Source organism: Haliotis rubra, unplaced genomic scaffold, assembly GCF_003918875.1.
Source record: "Haliotis rubra isolate DU_JTF1 unplaced genomic scaffold, ASM391887v1 Scf76, whole genome shotgun sequence".
In the NCBI taxonomy this organism is placed as follows: domain Eukaryota; kingdom Metazoa; phylum Mollusca; class Gastropoda; order Lepetellida; family Haliotidae; genus Haliotis; species Haliotis rubra.
In genome coordinates, this window is record NW_025767479.1 from 1,705,525 (window position 1) to 1,723,164 (window position 17,640).

Sequence of the window (17,640 nt, forward strand, 5' to 3'; positions counted from 1 at the left end):
TACATTTTAGCACGGAAAGTTTGCTGTGCACAAATTCATTTATATCAGATTCAAGTTATTCTGTGTGTCTGAAGGTGGGTCTGATATGGTTGTGCATAACATTTTATATTTAGATTCAAACATGACCTGCTTCCAAGCATAAGATTGACATTTGAAGAATGATAATGCCCGGTTTGATGGCACGAATAGTGTACAGTTACTTCTCCCAGCTAGCATATTGTAGGTCATTTGAGCCTCTAAGGTACAGTAGATATTGAAACTATTAATCGGAAAGGATTGTCTTCATACTGTCTTTCGTCAACGGACTGTACCTTGAAACTAATACCTATAGGTGGTTTTGCCTATCACAAAGATTTTACAGTATCAGGTTCGTTACATATGTTTCAAATTATGTATGTTATGATAAATAAACAAACATTGTATTTGCATCTCTGCGTTACATCAGTCATCTTGTATCAGTATGTGATTAAGTATGGTTTTATGCCACTTATTGCAATATTCCAGCAATATCGCGGCTGGGGACACCGGAAATGGGCTTCACACATTGTGCCCATGTGGAGTATCGAACCCGGGTCTTCGGCGTGACAAGCGAATGCTTTAACCACTACGCCATCACACCGCCCCTCATCTTGTATCAAATAATTTCATCTGATGATTTGAAGTTCCGCCTACAGCGAAATTTGATGAGCACACTCCGCAGTGAGAAATCTTGGGCAGAAATTGCTAAGCGGCTGCCAAATAGTGACTTGCTCACCTAATTCATAGTGTGGCATCGAGCTTGGATAAAAGGAACTGAGTGAGTGAGTGAGTAAGTTAAGTTTTACGCCGCAATCAGCAATATTCCAGCTATATGGCGGCGGTCTGTAAATAATCGAGTCTGGACCAGACAATCCAGTGATCAACAACATGAGCATCGATCTGCGCAACTGGGAACCGATGACATGTGTCAACGAAGTCAGTGAGCCTGACCACCCGATCCCGTTAGTCGCCTCTTACGACAAGCATGGGTTACTGAAGGTTCATTCTAACCCGGACCTTCACGGGTGGCAAAGGAACTGCAGGACAATCATTCATAAGCTATTTTTTATATATTTAACAATAAAATCTTTAAGTCATTTGACTCACGGGTAAGTGTGAAAGGTAAACCAGATTTGTCTTTCGCAAGGGAGCAGTCATTTTTTTATCATCATTTTATTCCAGTAAACACCAAAAAATGCATTTTTACTGTTTAATATTTTTTAAAAAGCAATTAAATTATTGAATTTCAGTGACAATTCTGCCTAATTGGATTTTACAAATGTAAGATAATATATGTTCTATATATTTCCTTTGTATACCATTTCACCAAAATTAAGTTGTGAGGTTTTGGATTCTAGAAAGTTGATAATGCATTAAGTTTATGTTCATAAAATATGTTAATTTAAAAATTGAAAACTCGTGGTGACACAATAATCTTCTTCGCTTACGGGCACCGTGGCAGTTATACTACAAATGACAAATTACGATATTGAATTTGGATTTCATGCTCAAGGCCATACTGAAATATATCTATGATCATTAACCATGCACTAACCTACTTTTTTAAGATGAGTGCGAAAACACATGTTGGTGCATATGCTTTGAAAATCAAAATTACACGGCTTAAAATAGTAACTGCAACACATTTTACTCTGATTTCAATAAAAACAAAACTGAAATTGAAATATAGTAACACATTACTGCAATCTGAGATGAATATGATTACACAGTGCCATTTTAGAAAGTGGTTAAATGTTACATATGTCATATTTGGGATTAGTATGCAGTACACAACCCTGTGCACAGGAATCCACGAGTATATGACCAGATGGTGGCCACATGAAGACGTGCAAACACCTAGTTGCGGGTACAGCAACGTGCAGTGAACTTTGGACAAAGTACTGTGACTATGTGTCCCAGTTCACCCAGCTGTGAAAGGATACCTCATTAGGACGAGAAAATCACAATAACTCGGTGCGCCTAGTGGCTGCAAGAGTTGTATACTCCCCAGGGAGTTGAGATTGATAGTGCCTGGATATGTGCGCTAATGAAATATCCTATAATAATAATCACACTTTCTTAGTAAAGTACAAATTCTAGTACTTTTGGGGGTTGAGTCCCATCTGGGATTCGAACAGACACCGTGGACGGCGCAGTGGCTGAGCGGGTTAGGCGGCTGGCTATTAGGTGCCTGACTCTGAGGGTGTGGGTTGAAATCTCGGATTGGACTAAGCCCCGCTCCCCCCGAAAAGTACTAGATTTGTACTTTACCAAGAAAGTGTAATCCCAAATATAACTTATGTTACTGAGATGAATACACAAAAACGTGAACATCAACAATGCTGGAAAGTATGGTCACCATGACTACCCCGAACATCTGATTGTCGCACAGCTTTTAAACAATGGTTGTTCTGATTGTATGTACCACTTCGGACTTATAACATCTGCCAGTCTCTTCATACTGTGTCCCCTCGGCGGAAAACTAGACTCACTCACTCACTATTATTAGCATCTGATTCCTCTGCCATTCCCTATGCAGTGAATGCCACAATTCGTCACTTTGAACATGGTAAAGTCCAGCTCGAACTAGGCGTTTAACATAGTCCGAAAGATGTTTAATGGGGATTATGTCGGGGCTCCTTGTTGGCCATGGTAATGTTTCGATGGAATGGTTCAGCCTCTAAAAAAGGTGATGACGGCACGAGACGGCCTAAAGTTGTCATCCATGAATATCAGACTATTTGCAAAGTTAACAGAACGTGGCACCATAGCTGCATCCGGTACTTCCTCCTGACGGAAACGTTGACCTTTGTGTTTCCCAGGTACTGTAATAAGATCTAACTGGCAGCCACACGAAACGCAACCCCACATCATCACTGATGGGTTCAGCTGCATAGATCATCTTCTGATGATACGACGTCCAGATGGGCAACGTGTAGAAGAAAACATACTAGAAAGACTTTCATAAGACCAGTGAACCCTACGCCATTTCATTAAGTTGCGGTTCTTGGTTTATACACGACACCAGACGTTTCTGCCTGTTCCTATCAGTGAGGAAGGGACGTCTGATCAGACGACACACCCTCAGAAGGAGGCTACGATGGAGAGTCTGAGGGACTCCCACTTGCCCCTTGCAGTCATCAAGAAACCGATACTGACGTCATACTTCATGTTGCTCATGTTACAAAACATGGCCATGGAAACATTATGTTACGAACAGTAGCTGTTATGTTATATATAGTGCTTGCAGCAAAGCTCAATACATGCACCCACCAAGGCATGCAGCTCTTGTACAGCATGTTAAAAACAGCTTACCAGGCAGGACATATATGGGGTAAGTCACTTCTTCCACAGTCTTAACTCTGAATACAGCAGGAACGTTTCCTTATGGATGACACCTCACCACGCATCAACGTCATGTCAGGGGGTGGCTGCCGAAAGGGCTGTAACATACACTGCTGCCCTAAAGTTCATTTGCCATACACGCGTGTGCAACGCGTGACGCAAGCCGTGTGAGTCGCGTTGGCCACTCATGTGAACCCGTTGGCCACGCGCGTGAGACCCGTTTGACACGCGTTGCACAAGGGTGTGAGTCGCGTTGGTGACACAAGCATTTCGGAGGGAACACATTTTTGACCAAAGGAGGACCCATGTTAACGTAGAATTGGAGGTGAGGTGAAATTGGGTTTAACGTCGTGCTTGAGAATATTTCGCTCATATGACGACGTGCATGCGTGTGTATGTGTATGTGCGGCTGCTTGTACTAGCCCAGACTTAAGCTGGTTTTATAGTGCTAGCCCAATGAGATACCATGCCGCATTGAAGCAGGAATACCCCACTCAGACACATTATACTGACTCCGAGCCGACCAGTCCTTGTTGTACCCATTAATGCCGAGCGCCAGGCAGGGACCAACAAGTACCATATTTTAACGTCTTTTGGTATGACGCGGTCGGGGATCGAACGTGCGACCTTCCGCTCTCCGGGCGGACGCTCCAACCACTACACCACGGAGGCGGTCCCCTAGAATTGGAGGTTGTAACAGAGAGATCAATTTGAAATTATCTGATGAAGTATTTTTAGATGTGATCTTGCAGGAAAATAAGTCATGTGATCTGTCAGACCAATCTTATATATATGACCTTTTGTTTCAACATGTTTTGGCATTGTGTTCTTGTCACTGAATGGTTTGTGTAAATTCACACTAAACAAATTCGGCATGACTTCCAGTGAGTTTATGCATGGGGGAGGTTCGCCGGTGTATTGTTTTTATAGGATTGTAATTACTTTAAGATGGCTTCGGTAGTTTTGTGTTAGCTCCATGGCCGTAACGCTCTGAAGAGCAGCTTTTAATTAATGAGCGTTGGTCACTGCAGAAGGAAACACATGTGGGAGAGGATTTTTTTGTACCACACCATAATACTTTAGCCAATCAGAAGGCATGTTTACAATTGTACTATCTCATGTAATGTGTCGTCTTTGCGAGGATGGGCGGATACATGATCTTTCATATTAATTGTGGTTGTCAATGAGTCGGGGGTCTGTCTACAAAAATTTAGTAAACGTTAGTCCCACTTCGCGATCTACATTAATATCATATTCCCCCCCGAAAATCTGAAAGCTTTTGTCTTCTCTTTTAAACACAGAAATGTCTGTTCGGCCAAGTAAATCGCTTAAAACCCAGGAAGACCAGCGGCCTGTGAAAGTGACTGAGCAAGGTTACGACTCAAAGAGGCATCGTTAAACGAAAAATGAGCTAAAACGTGTGGATACATCAGTCAATCCCGATACACATTTCTGTCGGCCCGGAAAAGCTTTTACGTCTATATCCAAGCAAATACCACCTCACTGTTCATCGTATTTAAAGCATGTCCACTGGTAAATTATACGATTTTTTCCCCACACTCTAAACATCATCTCCACCACTATTGATCGGTTGGCCCGGTCCGTCAAAAGCAACTTAAACCTCACACAATCATGTATCTTGAATTGTATCTAAATCCATAGATTAGTATTACATCTACCTACATATTACTTTGCAGTGTTACAAAATGCCACATGTAGAGGTGACTGGTCCGCTAAAGAGAAGCCCCTTTCCTTCTCTATTCACAAGAAAGCCTCATTCAAAAGTGTTTAATCTCTGATCAGTCCGATTTTACATTGGGGGCAAAAGCAGGTTAAACCCCACACGTGTATCTTGAATTGTGTCTGAATTCATAGATTAGTATTACATGTACCTATATGCTTTTTTTGTAAAGTTACAAAATGCCACATGTAAAGATAACTGGTCTGTCATTTGGTCAAAAGATTAAAATTCTGTGAAATTTCTGAGAAAACCCCATTGTTGAGACATCATTTAAAACAAATGTTGCATTTGGGGTATTGCCTAAAACTGTTCCAGCAATCAGTCTTACTACACACACACACACACACGCACGCACACACGCACGCACACACAGGGATACGTTAGAAGGTATTAGTTTACAAGAAAGCTTAACAACGCAGCTTTATGCAAATCACGAAAAATATTTCTCAAATGCATTCATATTTAGGTGAAATGCATATTTTTTCAGAAGATTTAAATTGTCCTATTTTCGTCCATGTCGAAATAAGCAAATAAGAGTGTTTTAGATGTCCAAAGGAAAGGTTGAAATAAAAATCTGCTTTGGGACAAAGATAAACCATTTAAAGTTGCCATTTTTCAACTATTAAAACAAGAAATAACTGTTGTAGAGTGTGTAAAATTGTTAAATTATCATTCCTATGATTTCAGTCTTTTAAACCATTTTCTACTCATCTTTATACGTAACTTAAACAATCACGTTGCTCAAAGCGAGACTCTTATCCTCATTCTCAACATGTCACAAGTCATCAGTACGTCCGTCATACGGAACCCTCTTATAATTGTTTGGCCGGACTTTCATTTTTCACGATTCTTTGCTTCCCTTCTTTGAGTGGCATTTTAGAAGTTCGGAAGTACAATATAGAACAAACTTAATGGATAACAACTTCTTTTAATCGTGAGTGCGACGTTTCGAAACAGAGTCTTGTACCGTTGTCAAGCATTCCTGCTGTATCGAAACGTCGCACTCACGAATAAAAAGAAGTTGTTATCCATAAAGTTTGTTCTAGATTGTCTTTGCTTCCCGCATGGGATTTTTTGTTTTGAAAATTCGAGGATGTGTTTTGGTTAATTATTTTTAATCCGTAATACCAGAAATTCACGACGGAATAGTTGCCAGGCCAGGCCACGAGTAAACACAAGGAATTGCTGGTCAAAAACGTTCATTACTACAAACTCTAGGACCACACTGTGGATGCTGTGTATTATTCTTCTTGAACACGTGGCTGTCATGCGTACTGCCTTTCCATCTCGCCACTGTGTTAGTAAATAACGATTCAAAACGGTCAATTTCAGTACAGTTACATGGTATCATTGCATTAGGTGCATACAGCAACCACTGACAATATCCACATAAAATATTGCATCTGAAAAATATTCGCTATTGTATAGCCACGCCTCGAACTCAACATGTGGTGTCAGGATAATCAGCTGCGTAATCGATAAGTATTTCTACTTTGTGACAATACTGCCTTTCTTTTGTTTAATCTTGACAGGCGGTAGTTTGAAGATGTCATATATTTCTTCCGTTTTTTTCTTAATTTTCTATCTCGAATAACATTGAATCACACATGATGTACGGAAATTACCGATGTTTTGCGAATGCAAATCGATGGAAGGGAGATAACTTTACATTTGTTTTTCTTGTCGTCTGGTACTCCATGCTATGATCCGATAACCGTGCTTCAAATAGTTCACAATTACCATTGAGGTGTTCGGTAAGATAAATACCTTGTTCACTGGTCAATCGGGGACGGGCTCAGGGAACATAAACAAACATCGAGGGTACATCAACCCATGTCCCCCTCGAGACCAGTGAACAACTTAAAGTTACTTTAATATGATCTGTCATGACAGTGTGTTGTCATGTTAAAGGATACATATGTGTTCAATCTGTATGTGACATTTATGATGCACCAACAACTAAGGATGAGATACCTGAAAGCACTCAGCATCTCAAGTGCAACAAATCCTCTGGTATTGATGACACTATTGAATTCAGCGGATATGTTAATACCATATTTGGAACTAATATTTAATGTCATACACTAATATTTTCCCAATTGGTGTAATTGTGGCCATTCATAAAGAAGGTGATATAAATAGTATGAATAATTATAGAGGTATTACCCTCCTTAGCATATTCAGTAATTCTTTTACTTATATCATAAATATAAGACTAGTTCTATGGACAGTTACTCAATAAATGAAGAGTAAGCTGAGTTCAGAGAAAGATAATATACAGTTGACACTATTTTTATTCTTCAAACAATTGTACAAAAATATTTAAGCGTTAAAGGTGGTAAATTTTATGCTCTTTTCATAGATATCTCGAAAGCATATGACTCGGTGAACAGAAATAAACTAGATAATCTTTTGCGAATGCATGGTTTAAGTAGGAAAATGAACAAACTAGTATGCAATATTTATGAAAACGTAAAGGTATGTGTAAGAAATATGTGTAAGACAGGGGTGTTTCCTTTTCTGTTTACTTTCTTCATAAATGGTTTAGCAGATAGAAAGATAAAACAAAACTTGTAGTTTTTAAAAAAAGGTGGGAAAATATCAGGTAAAAAAAATGTTTCTTTCAAAGGAGAACTAGAAATATCATCGTTCTATAAATATCTAGGTGTTAATCGAGTAGACACACTAAACAGGCAGCCATACAAGCTCAGAAGGTTTTTATGTGTATCTATAAGCAGTTTTAAGTGCTTAGAAAATGTTTCATTAAGTCGCTCTTTAAAATAGTGTATGTTACAATAAGCCCTATACTACTGTATGGATCTGAAGTCTGGGGCTTACAACATTTCGTTGTCATGAAAAAGTTAATTTATATTTCTGTAATATTGCTGAACATGTCTGCACATAGATTTCCCAAAATGTGTTACAATACGGTGATAGTTTATGACAATAATGGAAAAAATAATTGGATAACGAACATAAAAAGCATTGCTGTTTTTAACTGGTTTTAACGCTTGGTATGACCAAAACGTTAGCTGCTACCCTAATTTTATCATGTCAGTTACTCAAAGACTTAAGGATATTTATGTGCAGACACGGTTTGAATCACTGACTTTATCAAACAAATGTTTCTATTACAAACGTATTAAAGCGCAAAAGAGTTTGGAGTGGTACCTCTCTAAGATAACAGTAAAGAGGTTCCGAGTTGCATTGTCAGGTTTTCGATGTTCATCTCATGATTTCTGGTGTCCCCCGCCGTGATATTGCTGGAATATTGCTAAAAAGCGGCGTAAAACTAAACTCAGTCAGTCATCTCATGATTTATTTATAGAAACTAAACACTATACTAATATTCATCGACAAGGGAGACTATGCCAACTTAAATACTGTCGAAGATGAGTACACTTTCCTTCTTGTTTGTCCACTGTACTCAGATTTTAGAAGAAAATATTTACCAATCATTTTTATAGATATCCAAACGTTCTGAAATTAATATCAATCCTAACAAGTACAAACATTTTAATACTTCAGAATGTATCAATGTTTATACTCCATGCAACATTACAAAGAAGGAAAAATATTAATATTATTTGGACAAATGTAAAACTTCAGTCGAATACTCGGGCAAATATCAATGCATGTATGCTTTATGTACTATAGGCCTGTGGCCTCTTCAGTACGGAATATAGGTTGATTGACACTGACGAAAATGAATCAATATTTGAACTTTGTTGTTTCTTATGATTCACCCCAACTATGAGGTTAGGCCATTAGTTTTGGTGTCTGTGTTCTTTCATAAGTGCTCCATGTAAAGCTTTTTATTTCGTCCTATAAAAATCTTCCAAACTGGCAAAGTAAATACCAAAATTCAAAATCATAACTGAACAATCTATTAAATAAAAAACAACAACACACACAAAAAAAATCACTATAAATCTAAAATATTTACAGGACAAAGGCCAAATTATAAACAGGCCATACAAAACTAAATTCCAAAAAGACAAATTCACAAACTGCAACGAAACATAAACGCCCGAGCACGTCCTACTACATTATACACTACATGTACCAACAACACAGAATGATGCTCCAGAGTTCACTGGACACAAACACACACCTAAAACTACAAACACTTCTAAACTCACTAAATAACACCCCAACCTGTAAAGCCTTAGGTACAGTCCTTATCAAATCTGTCCTTCTTGTTTCCATATAATCCCATATAACCAGAAGGTGCTTACTTAAAAAATGCAAACCCAAAACATAAAAATAAACAAAACAAGTAACATCCCGTAGTTCATCCCCGACCACTTCTTACAAATTTCCGAATTCAAAATATATACAATTTTAAGGATGCAACCTTAACGCTTTTCATCAAATTCAACTCAAACTTGGTCCCGAGTTACACATGTGGTACACGCGTGTGTGTCCTTCACACTGCATACACTACTACCAACAACACAGGATAGTGCTCTAGAGTTCACTTGACACAAACACTCACCTAACACTACAAACATTTCAAAGCCCATTAAATAACACCCAAACCTTTAAAGCATTAGGCATAAGTCTTATCACAAATGGCCCTCTACTTCGCATATAATCCAATATAACCAGATAGAGCAAACTTTAAATAAACACCAAAACACACAATATGAAAATAAACAAAACAAGCTCTAACATAAAAAGTACAAAAAACAAAACATAAAAATAAACACAAGTACCAACTAAACCATCCCCGACCACTTCTTACAAATTTCGAATTAAAAATTCATACAATTTTAAGTATGCAACCCTAACGTTTTTCGTCAAATTCAACCATGCGTTGCACACCCGTGTCACATGCGTGCTACACGTGTTCTGAACGCGTTCAAGGGGAATGAGCTTTTAGGCTGTAGTGTATGCAAGTGCAAAGAGTCCTCACTTAAATGCACTGGAATTGGTGTGAGGGCCAATGTTCATAAAACTGACTCTCTTTTATTTTAAAGACATTTAACCGGAATATAAGACTATTGTAACAGTCTATTGATTGGTGCCACGAAACCTCAGCTACAGGGTTTGCAGCGAGTTCAGAACACCGCTGCGCGGATTGTCACACGAACAGGGAAGTACGAACACATCAGGCCTGTTCTTCAATCACTCCACTGGCTACCAGTTGAACAACGAATTCTCTTCAAAGTTTTATGCATTGTTCTCCGTTGTCTCTCTGGCTCTGCCCCGATCTACTTCTCCAGTATCGTCACTTCATGTTTGCCTTCCCTCGATCTCTACGATATCAGAGTAAAAACCTCCTCAAAGTCCCAAAAGTACCATTAACACTACATGGACGCCGAACCTTTTCCTACTCTGCTGCTATAGAATGGACCAATCTTCCTTAAACTCTCCGCCTCTGTACTTATCTCTCCTCGTCCAGGAGCCAAGACATACCTCTACAAGTTAGCTTTTCACTAGTGACTCCCAATAATCTGTCTTCTTTGATTTACTTGTATATAGTGACTCCAGAACTCCTTTTTTGTGCCCATGTCACGGACATGGATATATGCGCTGTATAAATAGTCTATTATATTTTACAGGTTAAGATGAAAAATGCAGCAGAGAGCTCGATGGTTTGGGTGATCCTGGCACAGTCAGGCTGGGAAGACTTATCATCAGCTCAGGGCCCTTGCTCCCTCTACACGCAGCCTAGACAGCGAATTGGAATTATCCCAGGAAACGCTGCCTAGTCGAACCCAACAAGAACTTTCCGGAGAATATGTAGACTTCCCAACACTGCAGCCTTCTGCATAACCCAGAGTGTCAGAAAGGATGTGCTTCCGGTGGAGAACCCGGGCACTCTCCTGATCTGCGCCAAGAGATCAGGAGGTACCAAACCAGGGGGTTGAGGAGTCTGACGACAGTGTGCTTGGGATGCAAGTGAGACATTTCAAAGGCGAGGTCCGCATACTTGGCGTGGTTTTCCTGAATCTTGCCAATCACGTTGCTGCCAAAAGGGACAGAAAATTCAATGATATAAATAAATTCATTTGCTTATCAGAAAGAATAGGATCAGGTTTGTTGGCAGGAATTCTTCTGAGGCTGTATATGGGCCTATTCCACAAAAGTTTGAAAGCAGCAATTTCCATGACGCCTTTGACATGTTCAGGGTGGTTTCATGGATGGAACTTGGAGTCAAAGCCACAGGCATGGCGGAGACGGTAGTAAAAGCAATGAGCCATGCCATCATGTCTTTTAAGATATGTTGTTTGTGCCAAAGAAGGGCATCCACTGACAAGGTGTTGGACAGTCTTTGTGAACTCATTGCAAAGTCGGCATTTGATATTGATATTTTCACTAAGAATCACATTTTGGCGATTACGAGTGGGAAGTGACTGGTCCCGAGCAGCAAAAAGAAAGCACTCAGTTTCACATTTAAGACCAGCCGACTTCACCCAGGCGAAGGAGTCGGTGGGATTGCTATACTGTTCCACGCTCTGCATGTACACACGATGCAATGGTTTCTCAGAAAGCTTTTCCACAAATGACAGACTCTGGGCAGACTTGGTGAAGGATTTCACCTGGTTTACTCTTATCGCTCTACCGTTCAGCAGTACATTGCCATCAACAAAATTAACCTCAAATTTCAGATTTTGTCCAACAACCTTTGCACGCTTAAAATACCTGTGGAATTCCTTGCTTTGTATCGTGAGTCTTGACATGCATCACCAGAGGATCATCCGATAAATACATATGTGCAAAAGTACACAATACAATTCTATCATGAAGAGCCTCCACATTAATCAAACCCCGACCTCCAGAATTGATTGGCATATATAAACGATTAAGAGAGGAACGAGTGTGGTGGGCTCTGTTATCAGACATGATTCTTCTGGTCAGACGGTCAAGACTCTGGATGTCGTGTTTCGTCAAATCAGCTACTCCAAAGGAATAGGAAAGGACTGGCACAACCAAAGTGTTGGTGGCTTTGACCTTGTTACGAGCATTTAGCTCTGAGCTCCAGATTTTCTTTAAGCGAGTTTTATACTCGGCCCAAAGTTTTTCTTGAATCTGATCATTCTGAAGCTTGTCTCGAACTTGTATTCCAAGATATGTGTAGGCCTGATCTTCCACAAAATGCTTAATAACCCCTCTCACTTGTAATTTGACCGATCCATCATTAGTTACCTTGCCACGTTTCAGATGACGAGTATTACATTTGTCGAGTCCAAATGTCATGCCAATATCATTAGAAAAGTACTCGACAAGGAGAACCTGTTCTTTTAAATTGGTATCTCCTTTGGCAAGGAGCTTGATGTCATCCATGTAAAGGAGATGAGTAAGAGGTGTTGGGGATCTGTGCCGGGGAGGTCCGGGATAGTAACCCTCCTCTTTATTGAACAGAAAGCTCAAAGGATTTAAAGACAAACATAAAAGCAAAGGACTAAAGGACCCCCCCACCCCTAAAAAATATTCCCCTTCTGATTGGAATAGATTCCGAAATCTGCACCTGTCCTTGCGAGTACATCTCAGGTTGAGTCGACCGGCAACGCATTAAAGAATTGAGTAAATCAAGTAGTCGCTCAGGGAGGTCAATACATTGTGAGACTTCAGATATGATATGTTTTAGCCTTTCCAAACTCAAAATTTGTACAAGAAGTTAATCCTTGCACCCCAACATCTCTTTCTTGCCCCCTTCTGCTCTCTATAAATTATGTCATTAAAAGAGCAGTAGGATGACACGAGGTTTGTCAAACAACCTGTGAATATTTTATATTGAGTATTCAAACATGTAATAGGACGGAAGTTTTGCGGATAGGTCAAGTCACCCTTTTTGGGGAGGAGTATTGTGCGACCTTTGCAGAACCATGGAAAAACATCACCTGTGTCCACGAGAGAGTTGAAACAGTGAAACAATGGTGTTTGGACACAGGGGAACAATATCCAATACCGGTTTCGAATACCATCAGGCCCTGGAGCTGTTTTAGATTTGGACTTTTTGATAACTCTTTTCAGGCAATCTGGTGAGATTAAACAGACAAACGACCAAGATATTTTCTAATGCATTGCATGATCGTAATCACTGACCCATGGTGCCTTCAGGTTACAGTCGCCGGGTACAGACCACAACTGTTTTCAGAACCTTTCATTGGCATCCACGAGAGCCCGTTTATCATGTTCACCATCACCCGTTGTTTTTGAGTTGCTTTTCAGTGTTTCTAAAGAGTTGATTTTATAAATTTGTTTTTCTTTTCCCATTTTTTCTTTCTTTCTGTTCAAACCTTTAATTGTGTCTGAAGGGAATCGAAAATTTGGAGATGTACCTTTTCTTTTGTTGTCGTATATTGTAATTTTAATTTTCTCCAAATCGTCTTTTGCCTTTTAGACATTGGGTTCCCTGATGATCTTATTTTAAGGCACAGCTCTATCCAGGAAATGTTCCTTCTTGTTTCATTAAGTTTTACTAGAAATCGTTTTTTTCTTTGGTCTTTTGTTGTTATTATTAGATGGTTTTTCTTTAGAAACTGTGTGAAGTTCCTCCAAAGTTCGAGCGGCAGCATAGACACAGCAATTCACTTCATGTAACGAACAGTCCGCAGAAAATTTTAGAGAAATAGCTTCATTAAGTAAATCAATTTCATTTATGGGAAAAGATGCGTTTAGTTGTTTAACTGGCCTCCGTTTCTCTAAGGTAAATCACAAATTTCCTCATAAATAGAATGGAACAAAATGTAAACATGATTTTCGGAAAGATCTGCAACTGAGGAAGAAGAATGAGGGTCAGAAATTTCGGGTCCAATTGGCTCTATGCCGGAAGAGTTTGCACCAGGAGGAGGAGAGAGATGTTAACGCGGACGTCCATCAGACGTTTTGCCAAAGAGAGTCATTTTACTCCCTCATTTCAATATGTAGGTGTGTGGACACAAAACAAGTAAAGAATATCCACAGCACTTCACAGTAGTATGCCATAGAGAGTCCTTCGTCTAACGTGTTCTAATATGCACGTGTGTGGAAAACATAACAAACATATCTCCATTTCCAGAGTGTGATGGCACTACTTTGTATTACTTCATTGTGACGTAGTTGTGCGGAAAGAAACAGTACACTCCCGAACCCCCATCCCCTTCACATTAGACCCGTGAAGATCCGGGTAAGAACTGATATTCAGTAACCCATGCTTGTCGTAAGAGGCGGCTAACGGGATCGGGTGGTCAGGCTCGCTCACTAGGTTGACACATGTCATCGTATCTCAGTTGCGTAGATCGATGCTCATGATGTTGATGACTGGTTTGTGTGGTCCAGACTTCATTAGTTACAGACCTCCGCCATATAGCTGGAATGTTGTTGAGTGCGGCGTAAAACTAACCTCATTCACTCCATTCACGTTATGGGCCACAGAGTTTGCTTGCACCTCCTCTTGCCAATGTGCAGATACGTGAAAAGAAAACAGGTGCAAGTGAAACGTATCCCAAGCAACATAAATGAACAATTAAGTGCTGATTCGTATCAGCATCTCGGTGTGTGGATAGAATTCACATTAGAAGGATCGCTATCTCGTTCTAATATGTGAAAAAGTAATGTGAAACCTATCCCTCGTCACATCAGTGAACAAAAGTAACCACATCGTTTTTCACAAAGCACTAAGGTGATCGTAAGTCACTAAGGTAACCTAAGCGCAATGTTAATTTTTTTATTATCCGTTGCTAATTTTCGATGTCGGTTGAAATATCACAATATAGACAGGCATTGGGTACATTTGCTGCAGCGCTTCATTCTAAACACTCAGGTAAATTTGCTCTTTATCTACATTTATTCAAATTTCGTTGTAATGATTTCACTCTTGCTACTGTGCTGTAGAGATATTCATCCTACTGCAGGACCTAAATGCAGAAATGCTTTAAGGATAGTCCATCTAAATGTACGTACTCTTAAGGAGAAATTAGATATTTTAAGAGTTGAACTTGGATTTTATGATGTGATATGCCTAACCGAAACTTGGTTAACTTCCGATACAAATAACATTGATATGAAAATTCCTGGTTTCCATCTACCTTTCCGTACAGACAGACACACTCGCGGCGGTGTGGCAGTCTATGTAAAATATACTATTTGTGCGTTGTTGATGTCTGATTTAGATATAGTCGGAGTTGAGGCGATATGGATACAGATTAAATGTAAAACAAGAAAGTACCTGATTGGAAACGTTTATCACGCTGACAAGAGCTCCAAATATTGGAATTTGATCGATAAATCAATAGGTAACGCAGCTGCAGACAATTATAACCGATGATTTCAATATTGCTATTCTTCATGGCAATAATCAAAAGATAGACTATATACAAAGTTACTACGTCTTTCGACAAATAATCAGTATAATTTTGTTTCCACACGCCTACATATATATTCCAAACTGTAACAATTAGAGGCAAAGATCCAGGGTGGATGAATAACAAAATCCGATCCTTAATAAGAAAACGAAATCGTGTGCATAAGATTGCAAAAAAACAGAAACCTTCCTAATGATGGACTGAGTTCAGAACACTTCGGAACAAAGTAATATCAACAGTTGGAAATGCAAAACGTGCCATATCGAACATATCTATTATTCAATCATTTATCTGTTATTTTGTCTCAGTATTAATCTTTTGTTGTCAAATTTTTTCAATAATGTATCCAGCTATTGGAACAATGTACTGGAGCAGCGTTTATATAAGCCACTAGGCTTGTTCGCCTGTCCAGGTTTCTGCTTTGGCGAAATAAAAATAAGTTATTTTTAAAGGGGCACTGATCCAGAGCGATTAATGTTTCTCGCCAACAGTCTAATTACGAAACCAAGCTGCAAGCTGGTCGGTACCAGTTCCATCGACCGTGACGGACACAGGAACTGAGCTACTGTCCACCTTGGCAAAATGTCTGAGATAAAATGATACTTGATAATGGGTAATTCTGTGGAAAAAGGCATTTTCAGCTTTTGCTCTTAAGAAAATTTTAGTTATATTTAAAAAAAAATCTTTTATGTCTTCATGTAAACTTCTTTGGTTTGTATGATTGGTTTATTGCATCAGCAGAGAACAGTTGCTTAAAAAACAGCTATGAAATGGAAAGAGTTGTTAAGCGTCACATATGTGGCTGTTTATAAGTATTTTTGTGCAATAAATGGTCATTCTTCCAAAATATTTTTAGCATGAATGTAAACATTTAACTGAGGCAACAATAGCTCTTATCTCAAACAGTTATCAGAAAAGGTAAAAACATTGAATTCCTTTGACCCTCCCATAAGTTAAAATGCTTCAAAGAAATAATTGGTTGTATGATCATAAATAATTCATAAAAGGTGTTTGAGCACCTACGTGAGGCAGCTAGTTTGCCTGATCTGGACCTTTCTCCACGAACAATTCAACTGGACTTCTTGATTTTACATAATGAATATTTCACTACTTGATATTCATTATTTATGGTAACATGGATTAGCTAATAGCGCATTGCCGAGAGAACAACATTCATACGATCACTAAACCATGCCCATTGCCAGTTGAGCCACACCATTTTCAACTCTGTTTTTCTTACTGTGGCTTTCCCGGGCGGTAACCAACAGCGGGACATTGGAAAGGGTTGATGCCCATCACATGTCGTTATTTGCATTAAAGTGTAGCAACAGTGTAGGCTTTTCGGATTTTCTAATGCCTGGATGGTACAGTGACCTATCCAGTTTGATGTTATCTGTGTGTTGTTTTACCATGTTTAATCATGTCATGTAAAAATATGATGTTTATTACATGTATATGATGTTGAAACCATACATTTGATTTATTTGAATTCGTAAACTAAACACCCACTTTGCTATTACTTGAAAAATCTGAAAATTTACTTATGTAAATACGTATATACAATTTTTAACTTACGGACACAGCAAATGTTTATATGTATTTCTTATATCACAATGAAGTTCCATTCGTATCCTCCAAACATTGTCGGCCGATAGGTTTTTAGCCAACTAAAATTGCATGCAATACAGCGATTGCTACACCCTTTGTTGTAAACCGTGTTTGGTGGTATAAACCTACACATGTTATTTGTCATCATTCACTTGATGGTCACTATTTCGCATATTACACTGTAAAAAGACACACGGCATGGAACAGACATTGTTGCTATAACTTTAGTATGTTTTAAGTTTAATATTTAAAATTTTTCTCTTTATCATTTGTGGTGACATTCAACAGAATCATTTGTTTTCGCTGTGAAGTGTAATGCGACAGACAACACACACGTACTAAGTCGCACTTACGGCATGTGTGAAATATGATTCACGGCATGTGTGAAATATGATTCACGTTGACAATCAATAAAATGTGTAGATATTACAGTCACGTTATTAATTCACGATAAGTATAAGCAGGTCGTATGCTTTTTTATTAAGTTTCAAAATGCATACAAATACAATGATAATAAACTAATTAGAATTATAAGACAAAATATAAAGCCGTACATTGACTTTGTAATTTTTCAGTCCTAACAGTTTTTACCACTGGCAGATGGTTAATCTTCAAAATTCTTGGATGTGTTAT